The sequence below is a fragment of the Camelus bactrianus genome, chromosome 7 (genome assembly GCF_048773025.1).
Source record: "Camelus bactrianus isolate YW-2024 breed Bactrian camel chromosome 7, ASM4877302v1, whole genome shotgun sequence".
NCBI classification, from domain to species: domain Eukaryota; kingdom Metazoa; phylum Chordata; class Mammalia; order Artiodactyla; family Camelidae; genus Camelus; species Camelus bactrianus.
The window spans coordinates 47,785,766-47,809,802 of NC_133545.1; the positions used below are offsets into that span (position 1 = coordinate 47,785,766).

At 38.1% G+C, this 24,037-nt stretch overlaps 1 long non-coding RNA gene across 5 annotated transcripts in view; it reads right to left on the minus strand.

Annotated features, from left to right (window-relative positions):
- LOC141578160 (uncharacterized) overlaps positions 1–24,037 on the minus strand; it is a 302,298-nt gene that overhangs the window by 116,837 nt on the left and 161,424 nt on the right. For all 5 annotated transcript variants that reach the window (XR_012508182.1, XR_012508181.1, XR_012508178.1 and 2 more), the window contains one exon: positions 20,906–21,036. This is a non-coding gene — a long non-coding RNA (uncharacterized LOC141578160). The remainder of the gene's footprint in view (positions 1–20,905; positions 21,037–24,037) is intronic.

Genomic DNA, 24,037 nt, shown 5'->3' on the forward strand with positions numbered 1-24,037 from the left:
AGGAAAACCCCCTGCAGCAGATGCTCGGGAGAGGTCTTATGCCCATTGCTGTCTTCAATTTATGATGCTGACAGTTGTCTATGGTCAATTTGTTATCGATGGATTCCATATTAGTCAAAGAAAATACTATCAAAATTGTGCCATAAAATTTTTCTTTTAAAGATTTAAAATCTCTCTCTAGGTGAGTTAATGACAACTCCTTTCAGGAAAAAAAGATAAGTAAACAATGCAAAAGTCATGGTTTTGAACATGGGCGCATCCTGTTACACATTTTCAAGTGTGATAAGACCATTTACGATAGCTGAATAACTGAATGATTTGTCACCTCATCCACAGTAAACAGTTTCTAAAGATAGTGATATAGGTCAGCTAATACACATGTTACAAGGGGGATATAGTTAGCTTTCTTTTAAGGAGAGGCTCTGAAGGTCAGAGTGGGAAAAAATAAATAGATTTTAAATTAATGAAAAAGGATGTTTCCCCATCATTTGGTCTGTGTCTTAGTTGTGTCAAACTCAGAAAGAAAGCAGGTGATAGATAAATACTTTCCCTCCCAACCCCTTCCCTTACCCCTCCACCTCGGGAGTTCATGACCCTGGGACCATCTCCAGGCACACATTGCACCCGACTTTGCTAAGCCTGAGCAGGAAAATGAGGGTACGCAAGTGTCTTGTATTATCAAAGTTTGATGTTGTTCATAAGCAGAATCTTTCCTTCCGCTCATCTCTCTTCCTCCCTTCCTTTCTTTCTCCCCTCTCCTTCCTTCCTCCCTTCCTTTCTTTTCTTCTTTCTTTCTCTCTTCCTCCCTTTCATTCTTTCTCCCCTCTCCTTCCGTCCTCCCTCCCTCCCCTCATTCCTTTTCTCTCCTTTTTCTTTCCTTCCTTCCTTCTTTCTAAATCAGAATCACAATGCTAGGGAAAACTAGTAGCTCAGATTCTGTAAAGGTTTTATTCCTGTAAGGACCCTCCCCACCCACCGCCCCCTTCCTGTGCAGAAGCAGCTTGTGCTACATAAAAACCCAGACTTTAATCCCACTTGTTGCTCCCCCCACCTTTTTAACCCCCAGTTTCTATTCTCTTTCCGGCAGCATCTCTCGCAGATCAGTCACTAAAAATCTTTAACTCTGCCTATTTTGATCTGAAAATTAAATCTTATTTATTATGCATCCTGTTTGTTGTCCTTGAAGAACCCCAGCATTCATTTAAAGGGGTCCAGAATGACTTCTTAAACACATTTCTCTCTTTGCTGCAATTAAACAAAGTGGCGCTGTGATTAGTCCTCCACAGGGGGGAAAGAAAAAGACACCCTTGAATCAAAATGGGGGGACCTGGCTGAGCATTATTGCCTCACAATGCAGGAGTTTATTGCTGAAACCTGCTTATCCCCCAGCTCCGCACTCCATGGGAACTTCAGTCAGGTGGAAAGTTATTCTCTTCTCTGCTGAAGCAGCTTGAAGTATCGTAAGACCCACTAAAGCCCCTAAAGCTCTTCCTCGTAACTGAGACATTTAGGATAATCTTTATGGGAGTTTTGCATGAGCTTCTGCTTTTTGTTGCACTTAGAAGGAGAGTTAATGATGAGCTTTCACTGGCTTCTCTCTCTCTCTCTCTCTCTTTTTTTGAAATCTAAGCCAAAAAGTGCCTGTTTAAGTACCACCTCCCTCCAGCCCTTGGGAAACCACTCAAGAGGGCTTTGCTTGGCTCTGTGTTCATGACACATAATGAAAACAATTTTACGCTGTGGAGGGAGGTATTGGACAATTACTGATGTAACAGCCACCTGCAGTAGCGAGCCCTGGCTGCAGCCTTGCGCGCTTCATGAATATTTTATGGTGTGATGTTATTTTGAATGGCTGGGGCAGGTGAAGGGGGCCGAGGGTGTAATAAGTAACTCTGCTGGAGGCTGTGTAGCTGCTCTGTTTCCCCGCAGAGCCCACAGTGTAACACCAAGAAGCATCCTGACCCCGCCTGGATCGAGGCAAGGGCAGCTGAGGCTGAGGCAAGATGCTGTGACAAGTCACGGTGGGCACCCTTTACAAACCCTTGTCTGCCGATTTTACACCCAATGTCCAGCTTGAAAAGCCCCGGCATCAATCTTGTCTGATTTAATTTGATAAATTAAGTGTGGATAAGGATTAAATGAGAATTTTGTAATGGAGAAAACTTGTCCTTACTCTGTAATCCAGTTAAAATGGTATAGGAGAAACTCTATAAAATATAAAGCCATGGCTTGAGAAGGCAAAGTTAAAAAAAGAGAGAGAGAGAATTGCTTGTTACTTTAGTGATATTATATCCATATATAAGTTGAATGAAAATGACATTCTTGTTTTCTGGTGTTTGCATGTGAAACATACACAACCTGTGTACACACAAATCTACCATGATACGTGCATATTTTATGGAGGACCTAGAAATACAGGAGAGAAAGAGGGACTGCCACACGCTTTACATAATAAAATATGGCTATTGAGAATTGTTCATGAATAGGTGGAATATTTGGAGTATCATTTCCTTTTTCAAATGTTATTTTCCTAACAGGAAATGTCAAGATTTACACTGAGTATCACAGCAAAAAGAATACATTTCCAGCATTTCAGACTTTGTGATTCTTCTTACTGGCATATTTAAGATTTCAAGCACAAAAATCATACTGTATATGCCCAAGATACAAAGAGTGCAAAAATTATTTTGCATGACAGTTATATTTCTACAGAACAGTATGAACTCTAGTTATCTAGACAGCTGACGGAAATTCAAAACAATGCAATGTGAGACCCTATTAAAATTCTTTTTTTAATTTGTGTCGTGTGTGTGTGTGTGTGTGTGTGTGTGTGTGTGTGTTTAGAATGGTCGAGTGTGCTTTTGAGGAAGAGCCTGGGAAGGCTGTACATTAGACTTCAGGCTGAATAGCTTTGTGATAAAGAACATGCTTAGAAAAAGATACAAAAGATTTGCAGAAGCCTTGGACAGGAATTGGCATAGAGAACAGAAATCCTGAACAGAAGCACAGAAGGAAAATGTAGCAGACTAGACATTCTGAGAATAATGTGGGGCAACAGAGGAATTGCCAGAGTGACAATTTGGAGACTATAAAAGATACTCTTTAATTTTTGCAAGCGGTAGTTTTATTGGTATGCTCATAACATTTCATAACATTAATTTAGAGCCTGTACCAGAATGAAATGGTGATATGTTAAATTTTCCACTTTAACATTCACCTTGTAGTAGAATTTTGACTACCACCGCTTCCAACGGTTGACAATCCCATTTGCACTTCAAAAATTACAAAATCAGGATGACAAAAATGATAAGTGCTTATACAATCTGGGCATGAGTCACTTGATCAAATGGCAGTACATTACCTAAATCCTAATCTTATTATTTAGTATTGGCATTACTATCTGGTGCGTCCACTGGAAGAATTGTCTCAGCTTGCTTGAATATGCCATCTATCCTCTATACATTAGGTATGATGGCAGTCCTTTTTAAAATATTGAAACTTTTCATTAACAAAGAGGAAATGATGACATCCAATGATCTTGATAAATCATGTCACTGTGAGCCACCTCTTTCCACAAACAGGTTGAATCAAGAGAAATGCAATAAAATGCCAAAGTGTTAATATAATAATATTAATGGAAATTAACATATATTCAAGAAATTCCAAAATATTTAATTTTGTCTCACTATATGTATTTTTTTCTGCTTTATGATGTCTGTTAAATGTGCCCTGATTTAGCAATTTTGTAAAGATCAAATTATAAGCATACGATAAATTTCAGATTCTTGTAATTAGATTTTTAGCTTAAGAGATGTTAAACTCTGTATGTAAACGACAGTATTTAAAAGCCTGTCTTCTAAAAGAAAATTGCTGTTTGACAATTCTATAGAATATTCAAGAAAGGTAATTATACTGCTCTGCTCTGGTTGTTAAAGATGCAGGTGTTGAATAAAGCCACAGCTTCAGCTTGTGCAGAAAACTCCAATGAGGAAGAGAAAGGAGGTGTGATGACAAAACTCTATGGCCAAATCTTTATCCTCAGTACATCAGAATACTGGTTCATATTGTCTCCCTCCCCTCTCATGGCTAATTCAAAAATGATCAGAAGAAAAACTCCCAGACAATTTACCAACGCAGAGAAGCTATGATCAAAAAAAGCAGATTTCTCTGTAAAATTCATATGGACATTGCTATTTTCACATCACATTCTGAAATAAAACATCAACCACAAAATGGGGGGATTTTTTTAAAAAATCAAAGGCCATATAATAAAAAAGGGTCAAAAAATGGCTACAGTAAAAATTTGTCTCGACTGACTCCATTTTATAGAAATGCTTAGGGCTTTTACACTTATTTATTTACTCAAGCGCAGGAATACACCTCAAGGAAAATTTAATTCTAAGAATTATAATGTAATTAAAATCACAGCTAAATTATTTAATTCAACTCTAATGTCTTATAATATAAGAAAATGTTGGACCTAGAGAAGCCCCAAATGTCTTTATTTTATTGAAAAGTAAGACCTGTCTCATGGACAGTGGGATGTAGTATAGCAAATGAGCATGTCTCATACACACACACACACACACACACACACACTCTCACACACTCTCACACTCACACACACACTCCCAGGGACCAGTGTCATTGAAAAGTATGTTCTAAGAGATATTGAATCTTTAGCACAACAGCAACCAAAAGGCGTTTTCTGAGTTTGAATACATATAAAAGTTCCGAAAGACATTTACATCTCCCTTCAATATTGACTGAGGAACCAGAAGTCAACAGATCATGGGTCAATAAAAAGACAATAAAAAGAACACAAAGATTTTAGGTGTTGGCACTTTGTTCTTTTCTTGGCTTTTCCCAAGGCTTTTAGAACAGATCCTTAGGGTAGTGTTTGAACTGGAAAAGAAAAGGCGGTGCCATAATATTTTTTTAAGTCCCTAAACTATTCTCGTATTTTTAACAGAAATTTAAGAAGAAAAAAGTCACACCATTTTCTCTTACTCCTGATGAAAACATACCCAATTGTCCTCATGCTCTTAATTTTACCAAAGGTCTTTTGTCTCTGTTTTCTTTCCCATGAGAATGTTTCCTCTTCTACCAAATAGCTGAAGTCCCATCCCTCCTAGTCATCTTTTTTCAATGTCTCCAACCACTTAGCTCCTTGGAGTACTTCCTGCTTATCCTTTAACTGAGGTGGACTTACCTTATTACTTAATTCTTTTAAATATATATTTAGACTACAAAGCAAATGGCACCTCCTGGAGTTGTGTATTTCAGTGGCCCCTGACTGCATGGATCTCTGCTCTGTAATATAATTCCTAGCCCCCTTAATGGCAAAAGGTTTATTTTTCATGCTCCCACCCCGCTGCCATGCTTCCTTAGCATTCTTCCCATAACTGATGGTCTTTTAAAACAAACTCACCAATTTGAAACTACTCCTTTTCTCCCTATTTCCATTTTTATCTAGCAGCCTAGGCTCACAAAGCACTTTCCACCGACAGGAGCTACATGATTCCCACCATATCGTGTCAGAACAGCAGGGAGAGACTTTTATCCTGATTGTGAGCATTAGGGAATTCAGGCTTTGAAAGTGGCAGCACCTCAACTTGAACTCTGTTCTCTTGACTCCCAGTGCAGTGCCCTCGCTACTCTCTCATGCTGCCTCTCTTCTTGATGACTGTTCACACACAGTTAAATCATCAGAATTTGACTTACAGAAGTGAAAAGCATCTGCATGCTGGCCAAGGCAGGGTTTTGGGGTGCTGCTAGGCCAGGGCAGGGATCCAAGGCAAAGGCAATGATAAAAGGCTGCTGCTACACAGCCTTTCTTAAAAACAGGCTTCAGTCTGTGCTGGGCAAGGTAAGGGGAAGGAGGGAGTAGGGCGCTGTTGTGGTTGATGGACTGAATAAGTCAAGGGTCCTCTGAAGCAAGCAGGTCTTGGAGCTCCCCAACGACCTCCTAGTGACACCTACTACTGAAAAAAAAAACCTGCCAGGGGAATGTAGCCGCAAGGGTGACAACTTGAGACATTCGGTAGTTTACCTTCTCATGAATAGAAATGCTGTCTGAGAAACTTGTTGGGCAGAACATTTGAAGCTTCTTCTATGGTCCTTACACAAAGGAAACTGGCTTTCAGCTAATGATGAAAACATGTTGGTTATGATTTCTCCTTTGAAGTCCAACTTCCCTAAAACAAGACTTCAGGAAATGGCATGTAGGTGTCATGAAGTTTTTATTAACCTGTATAGGGCAGTTGCCCCCAGGATTTGCTCTAAATCTTTTCAGGACAGAATAGCTGCACCATTTCATGTGAACAACATCCTTCATCTACATTATTCCAAAATTCTGGTATATTCTGTGGCTTTCTGGAGAATGCAAGCCCCACCTCTCGGAACTTATCTCACCCCACCTTTGCCAGTGTTCATTATACACCAGCCTCATAGATTATTTCTGTTTCTCAAACGTTTGAAATTGGTCCCCACCTTAGAGTCTTTGTATGTGCTGCTCCTATGGAAAGGAATGCTTTTCCCTAAGTGATCTTGCTGGCACTGTCTTTCCATCCAGATTTCAGATGGGAAATCAGTCCTCAGAGAGAGGAGCACTTACAGTTGTCCCACAGTTCTTAGCACATTATTTCATTTTTGTGGTAACAGTCATGATTCTCTGAAATCATTTATTACCTTTTAATGGTTTTCTTCCCATTGCTCCATGAGAGTCTTGTCTGCCTTTTATAAGAAGAGATTTTAGTTTCGACAGCACTTTCAGGTTTACAGAAAAACTGTGCAGATAGTACAGAGGGTTCCCATGTGCCTCTCTCTCCATCTCTCCTCTCTCACACACAGTTTCTCCTGTTACTAATAACTTACATCAATATAATACATTTGTTGTAATTAATGAACCAATATTGATATATTACTATTAACTAAAGTTTACCATTTATTCAGATTTCCTTAGTTTTTACCTAATGTCCTTTTCTGTTCCAGAATCCCATCCAGGATAACGTATTATATTTAGTTATCCTGTTTACTTGGGCTCCTTTCCACTGTGACAGTTTCTCAGACTTTCCTTGTGGTCCGCCTTTCTGACTGCAGGTTGCTAATGCAGAGAACAGTGTTTGCCATATACCAGGTACTCAAAATATCTACTGAGTGTGTGTGAATGAACTAACAGCTTGAGTGAAGAATTCACAATTGGTATTAGGGTACTTTGCATTTGTTTGTCACTTTACAATGTACGAAATGCATTCATTTATTTCATTCACTCCCCTAATATTCCCATGAGGTGGGCCGGAAGTTAGTGAATTGCCTTTGGTACAGGAAAACTGAGATTGCACTTAGGTTCCCTGATGATCCTATTCTTTCTACAACCCCAGGAGAAAGGATGGACCTAGGAAGAAAATAATGATGGGGTCACTTTTATCTCAGGTGGTGGGTAAATCAAATGACAAAAGTGTCTATAATCTTCACTGAAATACAATACAACAAAACTTGAATAAACAATCACAACATACAATAGATAGATAGATGGATGATAGACAGATTGATAATTCGTGCTTCACATTTAGGTCAAACTGACTTTACAGACGTACTTTTTTTTTTCAACAAACATCTAGACTTGTATTTGCTGAGTGAATGTTTAATGACTCCTTACTATACATACATTGTTAAGGTTTAATTGGAAAATATAACTCATTAGCCTAAGGCAAAATTTTAAGAAGTGGCACCAGAGTAGAATTGTTGTAGCTTTGGTAAGACATGTTATACTTGTTAATCCTGGTAACAGCAACAGTTAGTGGGGTAACAGTTATTCAATTACTTCATTTCTGGGTTAAAGAGCAATCAAACGTTTCAAAGATAGAATGTTAAATTCTAAGATTTTTACGGGGATTACTTCTTTATTGTGAATAATGGTATGGACTCTCACAACTGGAAGGGACTTCTGTAATTGAACCCTCTCATTTTACAGGTGAGGATGCAAAAAGCTGAAAAGAGGCTGAGTAACTTCCTAAAGTTAACACCAAGTTGTTGGTAAAAGTGAATCTTTCCTCAGGTATTTTAGTTTCTATTCCACTGTTCTTTCACTTCATCAAATTAATTCATCAGTTTAATATCTGAATCAAAGGAGTTGGAATGGAGTTGTTATTCTAGTAATAAAGCTCTGCTCTTTAATGTAAGTGTAACCATTCATTTCCTTTTAAAAAGTGGTGGATCAATTCTTAATGATGAGCAAATACTTTTACTTCTACCTATCAAAACTGTGTTGGATGGAAAAGGGCATGATTCTTCATGTTTTATGGAAAACTATAAAGGAGGAGGAACATATCTGTGACAATCAACATGTCTATTGAATTTTCATTCTATTTCTCCTCAAGAGAAAAACTAGTAACCTCTGTAGATGCTTCCAAAATAGAAAAGGTATTCCAGAATAATGAAGTATTTTAGATACCAAATCAATACTTGCCATATTTGAGTGACACAATGATTAAAAATACCATTATAAATAAGCAAGAAACATGAAAAGTGCTCTAGATGGTAAAGAATGGGTGGGACTTGATACTACTGTTACCATCCTCCTCTATGGCAGGAATTTATAATGCAATGACCAAGCCAACTCAAAGGCAGTGAATGTTATTTTTCAGTTTCACGTGAGGTGTATAATTCCTCCTGACCTAATTTAAAAAGCATAGTTTAAGTAAGTAAGTAAGTAAGTAAGTAAGTAAGTAAGTAAGTAAGTAAGTAAATAAATAAATAAATAAATAAATAAATAAATAAATAAATAAATAAATGGCTTATTTGGAGGGAAATGCTATAGCTCAAAATGTTCTATGGCATTTGGTAACAGAGAGTAGGTTTATATCGTAAGAATGGGGAAACCCTACTGATTCAGGAAAAGAGAAAGAGAAAGAGAAAGATTTTTGTTGTTGTCAACAAATTAAGTTACTTCAGACTTCTGACTAAGGAGGTTCTTGGAGACCAATATGTCCAACAGAGATGATAACCTGGACATAAAATAAGAACTGTGATAAGACTCCTGGGGTGACACCCCAGCTCTGTTTTACCCTCTCAGCCAAGGTGAGCATGAAGGATTGTCATGATTAGGGGAAGGCAAACTCCCAGTTAGGTGAGGAAGTAACAGCTATCGATAGAGTTACGCTGTGATGTGCCTTCCTATTTAATGAACTGATGTATTTATAAGTAATGTAGGTTATTTTTTCATTCTAACTTACCAACACAGGTACCAACTTGTTCATTTTTGTTAAGAAACTAAAAGATCCAAGGTCATGGTATTTGCTCAAGGACAACATGTGAGCTATCTACAGCAAGGGTCTTGTGGAACCTGTATGGTAAATTAGTCAGTCAGTCAAGGAGTTACCAGTTATCGGGTTTTCTCTACGTCTGTGGTTTGGGAAATACAAAGAAAGCCATAGTTACTGCTGACAAAAAGTTTAAAATTAAATCTTAGATAATAAATTAGAAAGTCATCTTTCAGGTGACTTTGGGCAGGTCACTTAACTTTTCAGTCTTCCCTTGTTGCAAGAATACAATGAGAAGTGTGCTTTTAGAAGAATCATAGCGTAATGTTTAAGACCATACATTCTGGACACAAACCAAACTACATTTGATTCTTGGTCAACATTTACCAGTTATCTGATGTAACCTTTCCATGATGCCTGATATATATAAGTGCTCCATAAACAGATGACAGATCAGTTTCACTAAACATAAACTAATCAGAGAGTTACCTGTAAGTGCGAAGAAATTTTTGAGTCTGTTACTACAAATAAAAGTTTTCTAGGCTAACTCATGAAATTGGTGCATATTATATGAGAAAGAAAAAAATTCATCATTATCTATGAAAATTGCAAATATGCACATCTAACAACAAAACTGTGAAGTACTGTAGCAATAACAGAATAACACAATAGCACAGGGATGTTCATGGCTGATTATTCGAAATAGCAAAGGTTTAGGAAAAGTTTAAATTTCTCTAATAAAAATTATAATTGCTAGTTTATTGAGTACTAACTATATTCTAAGTATTATTATAAGTTTTTTAAAATTAATAACTTATTTCTCATAAAACCCCTATGGAGTAGGTACCCTATTTAAATTATAGTCATATCAAATAATTATGTATATTTATACATCCTATCCTGAAATGTTGTTCAAACAAAAATAAGCAAGACACACACACACACACAGATTGTCAGATTGGATTTAAAAAATAACCCAATAATAGATTTCATATAAGAGATTCAGTTTAAATATAAGTACACAGAAAAGCTAACAGTAAAAGGATAGAAAAAGATATACTATTCAGACAAAATTAAACAAAAGTCAATTATATTTCTATATACCAATAATAAAAACATAGAAAATAAAATATTAAAAATTATTCACCTACAAAAGAAGAAAATATATCAAGAGCTTGACAAAAAAATCAAACAAAAGATATTTAAAGGTTCTATACTAAGTTCTACAAAACATTATTAAGATCAACTAAATACTTAAATAAATGGGGGCATACACTGTGTTGTTGGGTTGGAAGACTGAATAGTCTAAAGAAGTCAGTTCTCTGATTGGATCCAAATCAGTCCAAAACTGACCTATACAATCAATGCAATCTCAATCACTATCATAGCCAGGGTGTGTGTGAGTGTGTGTGCGTATGTGTTTGTGTAATTTGAAAAGCTGATTCTAAAATATATGCAGAATGTGGAGGGTTAAGAACAGCCAATACAATCTTGAAGAGTATAACTTGAAGATGTAAACTACCAGACATAGCGATGACTAACAATTTGATGTTGGTGCAAAAACAGACAATAAACCAATGGAACAGACTAGGATTCAGAAACAAATCCAAACACATAGGGTCACCTGATGTTTGACAAAGATGACACTACAGTGCAATGGGGAAAGGAAAACAATTATTTTTTTCAATAAGTGGTGCTGGGTCAATTGGATATCCATTTGGAAACAAATGAATGTTGAACCTTTTATCTCACACCATTGATAAAATTCAATTCTAGTTGGATTGTAGATCTAAATGTGAAAGGTAAAAAAATAAAGCTTTTAGGAGAAAACTTAGGAGCATATGTCATGACCTTGGAATAGGCAAAGATTTCTTAAACAGGGCAGAAAAACACTAATCATAAAAAAAGGATAAATTGGATTACATTAAAATTAAGAACTTCTGGTCATCAAAAGACACCATTAGGGAAGGAAAAGGCAAGCAAGAGTGGTAGAAATTATTTGCACAACATATATCAGACAAAGAATTCATATTTAGCATATGAAGGGCTCCTACAAAACAACAATGAAAAGCAAATGACCCAAAATAAAAATGGGTAAAATTACATAACACTGAACAAAAGATTACCAAGTGGGCACAGGAAAGCAGAGAAATGCACATTTTATCTGCAGTGAGATACCTCTTTCATGCTCTTCAAGGTGGCTAAGCTTAAAACACAGGCGATATCAATAGTACTAAGAATGTGGAGCAACTGAAACTAATTTACACTTCTGGTGGAAGTATAAGTTGGTACAATCACCCTGAAAAAATATTTGGCAGTATCACCTGAAGCTGACTACATACATTCCTATAAAAGCATATCCAGTTCTTTGTCCTGCTACCATAATGAATAAGCATATGTATCACTTACACAGAGACGAGGAAATAATTTGCACCCTGAGATACTGCAAATGTAATAGGGCTGCCTGTGCAGTTCTGGGACTCAAATTAAATAAAACCTTGAACAATTCCTATAAGGCTTGCCTGCCTTGCAAAACAATTTTATCTCTCAATTTTGTGATACTGATATCTGAAAACAGACCATGACCTTGTGGATATGGTAGTCATGCAAGAAAGTTGAACTTTCCCACCATGAATTGATGAATCAACTAATGTAAACTTGGAAATCTTGAGGGTCTTTTCCCATTCAAATAACCTCTTGGTTTTTGGTTTTCATGAGCCTTCTGAAGTCTGAATCCTTTTACCACTTTGCAAATAAACTTATTCTTTTCTTCTTCAAATCTACAAATCTTCTTTTGACAATCTTAAGACACAGTAATTCAATTCCTAGTTATATGACCAACAGATGAATGCATATGGTTAACAGACATGTATGACTATTCACAGGAGAACATGAATAAATCAACTGTAGTATAAAATGGATAGAATAGAATGAATAAATGAATTGTCACTTATATACTCAATGGAACACTATATAACATGAGAATGAACAAGTTATTGTTGTAAGCAACAGAGCTCCATCTCATAAATATAATTTTGAGCAAAAGAATCCAGACACACAAAATACTTTATGATTTCATTTATATAAAAATTTAAAATAGGATCTTTTATCTATGGGGCAAGATGTCAGGCTGCTGAGATATGGTTACCATTAGAGGTGGATAATGATTAGCTTGAGTGATTCGTGTGTGCTGGTAATAATCTTGCTTGACCCATGTGCTGGTTACGTGGATGTATTTACTTTATGAAAATTCATCAAAGTTTACATTTAAGATCTGTGCACTTTTCTGTAAGTATGTCATACTTAAAAATAGAGCTTATTGTTAAATGAAAAAGGACACAGACTGATGATGGAGAGACGAAAGCATGTGAGGTGGCATGCTGGTGTGAGAAGCAGCTCAGTGCTCATGAGGGAAGTTGGTCTGGCTGGTGTGGAGAACAGAAGCTGTGCGTGTGTGAAAGAAAAAGAAGCTGAACAAGTTTCTTAGAATCTTTCAGATCCAGGAAGAATTTGGTCAGGGATGATGGAGATGTTGGGTGATGGGTTGATCCTTAAGCAACAAAATCTACGCATCATGGAACATGGATGACTCCAGATATTGGAATGCATCTTGACCCAGTGATTCTGGCAGTTTTTACATGAAATGGAAGGTCATTAACACTTTGGAGCCTTTTGGGATGGGTGTTGGGGTGGGTGGTCATCTAAATTAGTCAGGAGAAATAAAGAATTAAATTTCCACAAGAATAAGAAGAGACTTGGGTCTGTAGTGAGAGGAAAGCAAAGGGGAGTCAATGTGTTGGGTCAAGGTTCTGGTCTTTGCCAAGGGTTGATAAGCAATACATTTTCAGCTGCATTGTTTCTTGTCTCTTCCAATCTGGCCCATGATTAAACTGACTACCTTAATACAGCTAAACATTTTGTGTATGTAATATGCTTAAATAATGGGTGTGAATGTAACTAAAGCAGGTTACACAACTCCAGGTTTATTTGCTGGAGTTTCCAGACTATAATATGCAAATACATGAATCATCACACAGCATCATAATGATCAGCAGCTCCTCTACACTCAGACACTGGGAAAATAGAATAAAAAATAAAATGTTAGGTCCTCAAAACAGCTGACAACATACATGGAGATATAAGGCTACCACACAGAACACCATGGAGTGGGTGTAAGAATGACTTTCCCGAGTCTCTCTCTTGTGAAGAGCTAGCACGAGTGCCCGGCAAAGGATCTCAGCTTTGTGAAGGGACCATGGAGTATGGCACCAGGAAACATTGGGAGAATTTTCTTGACAACACTTCTGGAACTGCATGTATCTTTATGTTACAGTCATACTTAGACCATTCATGGTATTGAATGTAAGTTTCTGCATAGGTGTGAGGACTAATTATAATTTTCCAGTATATTCAGGAAGGATACCAGCATGATAACTTTAAGCAAAAAAAACCTACGCATCATGGAACACAGAGGATTCCAGATATTGGAACTCATCTCGACCCAGTGATCCTGGCAGTTTTTACATGAAATGGAAGTTCAGTAACACTTCAGAGCCCTATGGGGTGCCTCTCGCTGATCATAACACAGATAGAAGATGTGCCCACTCTCTCACTCTAAAAGGAACAACTGACTTGGCACAAACTATGAGAATCAAGAAGTAGTAAATTCCCCTCTCAAAACTAGCAAAGCATCTATCAGATATGGAGTCCAGCTTGGAGGTGAGTTTTTGGGTTTTAGTGCCCTGGCAGGCAGCAAAGATTATGAAGATGGATTTGCAAGCAGATATAAGGACCAGAAGAGATTTCCAAAAATATCTGGGAGGAGTCACCAGGAGAAAAGACTAGGCTGCCTTCCAGTGGCAGAACTCAGAGCTTCAAAGTTGGAGGCATTCACGTAAATCTCACTCCACCCATTTCTTCAACAGATATTTATTGAGAATCTGTTCCCATGCCAGGCATGATTCTAGTCCCTGGGGCTATGACTATGAATACTATAGAGAAGGGGTCTGCTTTCAAAGAGATTATATTCTTATTGAGAGAGAGAATATAAACTTGAAAAAGAACATGTAAGTTAAGGAAAAGGCAATTAAAGAAAAAAAAAATGGCAAAGCATGGAGTGCCTGGAATAGGGCAGGTCCTTTTGGGAGGGCTGCTGGCCAGGCTGCTCTGCAGACTTAAAACAATGAGAAGGAGGCAGCAGTGAGAAGATGCGGGGGAGAATCAACAGCACAGCTTCGAGAAGTCTTGTTCATGCTGGTTACGGTAGCACTGGGGAATTTACTTGACTTGACAGGGTCACTGTTGGAACGAATAAACAAAAACTGTCACCAGAGTTTCTTAGGGAAGTCCTATAGCCTCTGATGTATGCTAATGGGTGCCCTGGAGTCAAGGAGAAAGACAATTAGAGAAAAGGTGTGAAGTCAGCGTTGCCCTTACATTGAGAACGTGTCTGAGGACAGCCTATCCAAAGACACTCCTTAGCTCTACCCCAATAAACACATGCAGAGCTAAAATAATCCCTGAATCTTGTGTGACTGCAGCTCTCAACGTGCACTGAAACACCTTTACCAATGCAACCAGATTCAATGTTACTACAGAGGCCTCACGTTTCAGTGGAAAGAGCTCAGGCTCAGAGTTTTAAGCTCTGAGTTCAGGTCTTGGCTCTCCCTGGCAAAATTAAGTAAACTGAGACAAGCTACTTAATCTTTCTGAGTCTCAGGTTCTTTACCTGTAACCAGAAGGATGACACTAAGACCATGGGGTTATTGCAATAATGACACGAGATCAATACCTATAAAAATGCTTTGTTCATTCCAAAGCATGATGCAAATATTTGTCATCAGAATTTATTCATCCTTAACCACCTATCCCAATGTATTTAAGACAATCCTCTTAAATATCTACTACCATAGATATATCCTTTAAATCCTCTCTTTCCCTATGAACTGTCAACCAAGAAGAGCTGACTAGCACCTTTAGATGTAGCATCTGACTCTGGCTTCTCTCCATAAGAACAAATTAATTCTCAATTTGTTGGTTCAGTTTGCTGTGTTTATCCAGTGCATTGCGCACAAGCTCAGGGCACCATTCCATTCATCCCTAAGCAATTCACATTAGAAATATTAGAGCCACGCCTCATTCATTCACCTCTGTTTCCGATGGAGCCTGTGGCCATTCCTGACTCACCATTCAGTGTCTTCAAAATGAGAAGGAGGAGGACTGCAGCAGGAATGTTTCTTATGACGGTAGCCAAGGACCACGGCAATTCAACGTACTCACTGATAAGGTGTCCTACTGTGGGTTATACTTTTCTAGTCTGCTATCTTCCTCTAAGTTTCTCTTAAGTTTTTCTGGGAATATATGAGTTACTACTTTCCAAAAAATGAATTACAGGGCTACCCATCTCTGAAAACAAAGTATACACGGACAGTGCAGCTTCAAGTAAACCTTGCACTTTTAGTATGAAATGATTGCAAAGAACAGAACCTCCACAGATGGTTTCAACCAAATATGGATAAATAGGGATTGCCAGGCCACATATCGACTGCCCAGCTTTACAATAAGACTTATGATCTAATATCAAAGCAAAAGGATTCAAAAGGGAAAAGGGTTCCAGGTGCTCAACATATTTATAAGGAAGTTAGACATGTGCCTTTCAGCCAGGTGGTGCCAGGGCTGTTCCATCATACAGAATTGAGTCGTGGCATCTGGCTTCTGTGAGAAGTTAATGGCACCTGGGCTCACATTCACCTGGTGTTTTTGTTTCCTATTGCTGTTGTAACAAATTATTAATACTTAGAGGCTTATAACAACACAATCTTACAGTTCTGAAGGTCAGAAGTTTAGCCTTTAAGGGCTAAAATCAAAATGTTGGCAAGGCTGGTTCCTTACGGAGGATCTAGGGGGAATCAATTCCATGGCTCTTCCAGCTTTCAAAGACGGCCAGCATTCCTTGGCTTGTGGTACATCACTACAACCTCTGCTTCTGTGACCACACTGCCTACTCCTACTACTCACTTTGATCTCTTGCCTCTCTCTTATAAGGACCCTTGTGGTTACACTGAGCCCACCCAGACAATTCAGGATAATCTCCCTATCTCAAGATCCTAAATTTAATCACATCCACATAGCCCCTTTTGCCATATTAGGTGACATTCACAGACTTTTTTTTTTCTTAATTTATAGATTCTTGCTTGACATTAGGATGTGGCCATCTCTGGGCACCATTATTCCTGTTTTTGATTACCTGGTTCAGACTGTCCTGCCTAGCTGCGGATGAGAGGAATCTTCTAAGCAGAGGAGAAAAAAAAGCTCAGACTGGCGTAAATTGACAGACAGTAGCCATATTTTCTTCTTATCTCTATTCCAGGATATTAGCTAGTTCTGAACACAAAATAGGTGCCCAAATAACAAAGAGTGCTAGTTGTCCCCCAATGGGCATTTCGTATTTTATCCTCTGTTAACAGAATGCCCTGGTTTAGTTGAGTGCAAGGCTGCTTGCCATTAGGTGTTTTCAAGTTCTGCCTAATGGGAGCAGAAGAGGTATAGCGTACACAACTTCCACACTGTGCTCCTAGAGCAAAACAGTGAGCCCTTTTTCCCTTTCCCCTTCCTTCTTGCCAGTTGAAATTAAGAGGAGATAATGGGATTGAAACCATTGCACTAGATTGTGGAATGGATGCCAGGAGCTGCGGACCAAGTAGATGGAGCTGGGGTCCTCACCAGGGGGGAGCTGTTCTATCACCCTGGGCTTGTTTGTACACAGACTACTTACAGCCAAGTGAATTAGAAGGAAAGAAACTCTCTTGCTTGGCCCTTTGTTATAGGAGCCAAACTCATATCCAACCATAATTCTCAATGTATGAACCTGATATTGAAGCAAACTGTTTCTCTCCTCAGCTTTGCCACTAAATGGACATATGATCCCACATGGATCAGTATGCCTCTCTGAACCTTGGTTTCTTTAGCTGGAAAATAGAGATGATAATAATATGTACCTCATGTGTTGCAAATATTGAAATGAGAGTGGACATGTGGCCATCATCTGTGAACTCCAAGGCACTTTACAAATATAAAGGTTGAAAGATTAAAATGTAATTTCTGATTCTTCCTCAAACATGCTTGGCTTTTTAACATTTTATTGTCTAAAAGGCTCTGCCAATTTTCTCATTGACTTTCACTTATTTAATAAGGTCAGCAGTATAATTTGTAGAACAAATGCAAACTTTTTTCTTCTAGGACTTAATAAGTATGCTTATTTTGAATAGAAAAAAAATGAGATCTATTATTATTTTTTTTGAATTAGCCTTTGTAACAGCGTTTGCTCACCACAGTATAGGGGCATAAAACTAACCCTTCCTTCCACCCTTGTGAATTCTTAGCTAGGGCTCCTGTAACAAAACACAGATTAAGAGGAGAAAAGCATACACATTTATTTAATGTAAGTTTGACCTGACATGGGAGCCCTCACAAGGAAATGAAGACCCAAAGACCCAGTTAGAGTTGAGTGTTTATATACTGAATTGGACAGAGTAGTAAACCATGAAAATGCAGTTAAACAAAGGGGCTTGGGCGAGGGCAGTCAATGGTGGAAAAGTAACCAGGAAGATGAAGGTTAGTTTAACAAGGCTTGTTTGTACAAATTTTTCTCTACTTCAACTTCCCCTCTTTGGTGATAATAATGTTAGTTTGCTCCTGGTATAGGGTGGACAACTTCCATGTGCCATTTTACCTTCTTCTCATCAGAGCACCCACTCTGCATCTGCAAAATGATCCCTGTGCCAGAGTTTCAGGTGGCATATTTTGCACACTTCACCAGGCTTAAACAAAGTCTGTTCCTCCATCAGTAACCATGTAAGAGAACATGGATTCTGAATGAATAACTTTAAAAGGAAATGTGAATGGCTGTGTGCTGGATGGGGTTAGAGGTCAAATTACAGGAACCAGGACTGGTCACTTCGAGTGTCAGAGTGTTAATAACCAACCCTTTCCACAGGAACACCCTGCCCAGGAAGCAGGGAGACTCTGGTGTTCTCAGTATTGTGCTTTGCCTCCCAGCCTCAGATCTCTGAGCTCTGGGTTAGCCAGAGCTTAAACTCTATGCCCAGAATGTGCCTATAGCAGAGTTTAAAGAGCACAAATGTAGAAGGGCACAGGCTGGCTGCTAGACACGTTCTCTAGTGTCCCAGTGGCCATCTGGGTTTGGATCAGGGACTCGCACTGGCCAAGCAAGGATGCTATAGACCCCTCAGGCTGACTTTTTGATTACTCCTTATCCTTTGTTTCCGTTCCTTTCCATTCTACACTCCATGGGACCAGAGATATGGCAAAATAAAAGGAGGACTTCAGAACCAATGAAAGAGGGTAAAACTGAACTCTTATATTTTTGGCAGCAGTAGTGCTTAATAAAGGCTTTATCAATGTGTAATATGGCAGGAGAGTGAAGTGAGTATATGGTTTCTTTTGTTATCCTCTTGTCTGTATGTAAGACTCACGCTTGCGTTTTTTTCTTTTCTTAACTGAAGTTTCTCATTAGCAAATTTTATCATGTTTTCGTGCAAATTTAAAGACAATCCTTAACAGGTAACTGAATTTCAGATTTGCAACTCAGTGGTCACACACAGGTTTTCTCTGTTCCTTTTGTGTTTGCCCTATATTGGGCACCTTTTGGGAGCTGTTACACATGCAAAGGGTTGTTCTTCCAAATGAATAACAAACTGGTGCATGCAAAACCACCCAGGACACTGTAATTACAAACTGGAAGCTCATAATTGGTGCATGAACCATTTCCTTTATGAGTTGCTGGTCTTTATTCACAATTTTTCTCATTGGAAGGGCCGTGTCTTCTGGCTCTACCTTTAATAATGATGATAATCATAATAACTGTAATAATGCAGCATTACTTTCTAATTACAAAGAAAATTTCTTCTCAAGAGCTCAAAGCACTTCATAGACATTATCTCATTCGTTCTCACAACCTTTCTGTGCTGCTCGTCAGTCACTAGCCTGATCATATTAACAAGATGGTCATGTTCCACTTCACAACATCTCATGAGGCCAAGATGGCAAGGGGAAGCGTCACACCTCCCAAACTCTAGCAGACACTTTCAGCTATTTCTGAATAGTCTTTATCATGCAACTTTAGCCATCAGGAATGAGATACAAAGCATTACATGACGGAGTACCTCCATGGAAGAGAACTTTTTATGGTTTGGGCGTGTCCTTAGAAGGTGTCCCTATGTCAACAGAGAACCCCCAAATAAACAAATTCACCCTAGTGCTCATGACGTATTACTGCTGCTCTTTCACACAGTGGAGCCTAATATGTTGATCAATCCTCCAAAACAGGGCTCAGCAAATTGTGTAGCTCACAGGCCAAATCTAGCTAAGAATAGTTTTTATGTTTTTAAATGATTACATGTGTGAAATAGTAATGCAAGTCCCTAAACAGTATCCTGGATTTTGCCTCTCAGACCTCCAAGTGTAAAATACTTACCACATGTTTCTTTAAAAGTTTGCCAACCCTTACTCCAGAAAAGAGGACACAGACACAAAGGCCTGGACAGTGGGAGGTGAACAGAATGGGTGATCCCTGAGGCATCCCAGGGCACAGAGAGGAAAGGTTCTGATGCTTAGATACATAAGGCACCTAACAGAAGACGGTCGGACCTGGCCATGAATTGCTGGTGTTCTATATGCCTGTATAATTTCTCAGTGAGATAATTCCTTGGGTCTTAACCATACTTTTCCCACAAGCGCTTATTCTGTACATCTCTAATGCGGCTACACTGAGTGATATTTCTTTGTTTCCTTTTGAGGTTCAGATCTTTCAAGCCAATTGTCTGCCACACAATTGCTGAGTGTGTATTTTTAACTGTATGCATTGCTTGTGTCTGGGCTGTTTTATCTGTACTAGAAAAAAAGGATTAAAAGCATAGTGATGACACATCTTAGAGGTGTTTACTAATCTTTATAGTCAGTGAGTAAGCAATGGGTGTGGTAGTTTTGACCTGTTCATGTTCACATGGTGTTTCGCTTTTCTGATCTCTCAGCTTTGGTTGAAGCCCTGATCTAAGTTTCAAGGCATTTCATATTCAGAACCATTTTAGAGACAGAGTTTGATTTAAAAAAAAAACCAAAAAACCCAAGGAAAGGATAGACTGGTTGCTGAGCTTGGTGGTCCAGGGTCACAAAGGATTGTTGGATTATTTGTTCCATTTCTGAGGTTGGCACTGACGTTTCTGATCTCCTAGGTCCCCGTGTACATCTCAGCTTGGCATTTTGATTACCTTTTCCCTTCCTGTTCATTATTCCCTTTGTTGGACCAAAACGATGGAAGAATAAAATGAGAATTTGGGAACAAGGTAATAGTTGGATGCATATATTGTGAAATCAGCTTTAGTTTAGTGAAGTTTTATAAGCAGTTAATACAGTGGGAGAGTGGCTTTCAGCACTGACTTTTGGGTCCTGTCTTCTGTCAGCTAAATAAATAGTAAATAGAGTTGATCTCTGACAATGAAGGAATAAAGCAAGGCTAAGCACATGTTCCTCAGGCACAGTGTTCTCAGTATGTGAGTATGTCACAACAACAAGTCCAGTCCTACCTGTGAGTCTGGATACTGAATATCACGGGCAGACTTTACCTTGTCTTATCCTCACTTGCGTTACAGAGCAGAAGGATGAGATGATACCAGTTGCTGGAGGAAGAGTCAATAGAAGAAACCCACGGTATATGACTTTGACTGTAAAAGGGATTAGTCACCAGTCATGGCACCTGTAAACCAAGAAAACATTTTTCATGGCAGCATATAGCAGAAGACAGGAGGCAATTTGTAAAAATAATTATTGGAAATCAGTGTTAAAATTCTATTTGAAATTTTAAAAAGTAACCTTGGCTATGATTCCAAAAGCACAGGCAACAAAATAAAAAAGAGATAAACTGGACTTCATCAAAATTAAGACCTTCTGTGTAATAACAGATACTTTCAAAAAAGCGAAAAGACAACCTATAGAATGGGAGAAAATATTTGCAAGTTTTATGTCTGATGAGGAATTTACATCCAGAATATATGAAGAGCTGCTACAACTTAACAACAACAAAAACAAACAATCCAATTTAAAAATAGGCAAAGGTGACCCAGAGAAACTAGCCATAGTATAATGTCAGCTCCAAACGATATGTTGAAGGGGTCATGTTGAGACAGAGTCACTAAAAAGTCTCTGATGTGCTTCTGCAGACACATTTCACTCACGGGTGGTTTGCTAACTCTCCAGACTCCAGAGGAAAGAAAAGTGGGTTGAGAGTCAGAAGAAGGGAGTCAAATCTTATCTTTGCCTTTTCCTGAGTAATGTTGAGCTAATCACTTGGATTTTCTGTGCTTCAGAAAATCAATAAAAATGGAGAACATGACAAAAATAGGCAAAGAACTTGAATAGATATTTTTCCAAAGAAGATAGACAAACAGTCCTTAAGTACACAAAAATATATTCAACATCATTAGTCATTAGGAAAATGCAAATCAAAATCACAGTGAGATATCACTTCACACCTACTAGGATGGCAATAATTATAATATCAGTAAAAACAAAAACTAGAAAATCACAACTACTGATGAAAATGTGGAGAAATTGGAACCCTTGTGCACTGCTGATGAAAATGTAAAATGGTGCAGCCATTGTGAAAAATAGTCTGTTGTTTCTTCAAAAAGTTAAACAGAGATCTATAATATTACCCAGTAATTCCACTTCTAGTTATATATCCAAAAGAACTGAAAACAGTGACTCACACAGATGTCTGTACATCAGTGTTCATAGCAGCATTATTCACAATATCCAAAAGGTGGAAACAACTTGGTGTCAATCAACAGATGATGGAATAAGCAAAATGTGATATATATAGACAATGGAATGCTATTCAGCCATAAAAAGGCATGGAATTTTGATATATGCTATAACATGGTGGTGTGATTAATGAAATAAGCCAGACACAGAATAGCAAATATTGCATGATTCCACCTATGTAGGGTACCTAGAATAGGCAAATTCATGGAGACAGAAAGTAGAATAGAGGTTACCAGGATCTGGGATAGGGAGAAGGAGAAGTGATTGGGTACAGAGTCTACGTTGGGGATAAATAATGGTGATGGTTACACAACATTGTGAGTGTACTTAATGCTCCTGAATTGTACACTTACAAATGATTAAAGTGATAAATGTATATTGTTATGTTATATTTTATGTATATTTTAACACAGTAAAAGCAATTTTTAAAAATAATAATCTTTGATATTCACTTCAATCCTTGGTTTTTGCCAAAGAGCCAACTTTTTAATTCTTATTTTGGGCTTTCGTTCTTATCATTAGGAAGGTGATTTCTAACTTGAAACTGACAGCAAAGCTGCCTGAAACAGCAGCTGTGATTCTGTGCTCCTCTGCAGGAACTGGAATCGTGTCTGTAGTTATAATTTCAGCACATGTGGACTGAGCCTGTAATACATGTATTATAGAGCAGAGCTACAATTCATCTTAATGATGGTATGTGAAAGAGCATCTCAGCAGGGCACCTTAATGAAATGACAATTGGTTGAAGACTTAGAAGATTAAAAATACCCAAGACTTTCAGAAGCCATATCTACTCTCATTTGGATCCTTTAAGGGATGGTGTAAAATAATCTTCTCTGCCAAATAACAAGAAAGCTTATAGCAAATAGAGTAAAAATCCCTTTTATGTATTTTTTAAGGATGCAGCCATTAAAAATGTCTAATCAGAAAAGCTAAAAATATGAACCAAATTCTCAAGTTTGAATCTATCACATAGACACCTGCTGGCAGAAATTACCTAATAAATGGACTAAAATATTTCAAAAAATATTTATATTCTTTTAAAATAAAAAAACTTATAATTCCCTCCCTGGAGCAGAAATCCTTGGTCAGACCATGTGTTAGACACAGTATGTACAGTCTTTCATTGAACTCTGAGACAAGTCTTACAAGGTGAGTGATGGCAAACCCATTTCGCTGATGAGGAAACTGAGGTTCAGAAACATTAAGTACATTAACTGGTGCTCAGAGTAGACAAGGCTTCACTGTATTTAAAGCATGACTATCATTTAATAGCAAAATTGTGGCCAGACTGTATGTCCCATTTTATAATCATCACATTAATCAATACTATAAAGAGAAAAATTAAAATCAGGCAAGCCTCCTTTTCTAGGTCCATTACAGCAAACAAAAGGCAACATATTTCATGACAAGAATTCTAAATTCTTTCCCTGGCTCCACCTCAGCCAAACTGGATAACTTAAGATAGCCATTCCCTGCTTCAGTTTGCCCAAGAAAAATACCATCGAGTACCCACTTATTCCAAGTACTGTGCTAACCATTTTCATACGCAATATCTCATTTAATTGATTCAACCTAATTTTTAAAACTACAGTGAGGTATCATGTCACACCAGTCAGAATGGCCATCATTCAAAAGTCCGCAAATGATAAATGCTGGAGAGGGTATGGAGAAAAGGGAACCCTCTTACACTGCTGGTGGGAATGTAGTTTGATGTAGCCATTATGGAAAACAGTATGGAGATTCCTCAAAAAACTAAAAATAGACTTACTATATGATCCAGCAATCCCAGTCCTGGGCATATATCCAGAGGAAACTTTAATTTGAAAAAATATATGCACCCCAATGTTCATAGCAGCATTATACAATAGCCAAGACATGGAAGCAACCTAAATGCTCATCAACAGATGACTGGAATACTACTCAGGCATAAA